This window comes from Microcebus murinus, chromosome 18, assembly GCF_040939455.1.
Source record: "Microcebus murinus isolate Inina chromosome 18, M.murinus_Inina_mat1.0, whole genome shotgun sequence".
Lineage (NCBI taxonomy): Eukaryota > Metazoa > Chordata > Mammalia > Primates > Cheirogaleidae > Microcebus > Microcebus murinus.
The window spans coordinates 38,436,263-38,436,926 of NC_134121.1; the positions used below are offsets into that span (position 1 = coordinate 38,436,263).

Genomic DNA, 664 nt, shown 5'->3' on the forward strand with positions numbered 1-664 from the left:
AAACCAGCCTGAGCAAGAGTGAGAACCTGTCTATACCAACAATAGAAAGAAATTCATTGGCCAACTAAAAATATATAGAAAAAGTAGCCAGGCATGGTGGCACGTGCCTGTAGTCCCAGCTACCTGGGAGGCTGAGGCAGAAGGACTACTTGAGCCCAGGACTTTGAGGTTGCTGTGAGCTAGGCTGACGCCACAGCACTCTAGCCAGGGCACAAAAGTGAGACTTTGTCACAAAACAAAAGAAAACAAAACAAAAACACATCTTAATAAATTTAAAAGAATAGAAATCATATGCTTGCTTTGGCAGCACATAAGCTAAAATTGGAATGATACAGAGATGATTAGCATGGATCCATCAATGATGACATGCAAATTTGTGAAACATTCCATATTTTTAAAAAATGAAAAATTAAAACAATTTAAAAAAAGAATAGAAATCATACAATGGCTGCTGTCAGACCACAATGGAATTAAACTAGAAATCAATAACGGAAAGATACCTGGAAAATCCCCAAATACTTAAAGATTAAACAATACACTTCTATTGCTAGTGTCAGCAGTGTAAAAAATAAAAAAAAAACAAAAACAATACACTTCTAAATAGCACATGGGTCAAAGAGGAAATCTCAAGAGAAATTTAAAAATATTTTGAACTAAATGAAAA

General features: G+C 34.8%; 1 pseudogene; it reads left to right on the plus strand.

The window, feature by feature from the left end:
• Window positions 1-295: 295 nt before the first annotated feature.
• Window positions 296-396, plus strand: LOC142862275 (uncharacterized; annotated as a pseudogene).
• The last annotated feature ends 268 nt before the right edge of the window (window positions 397-664 follow it).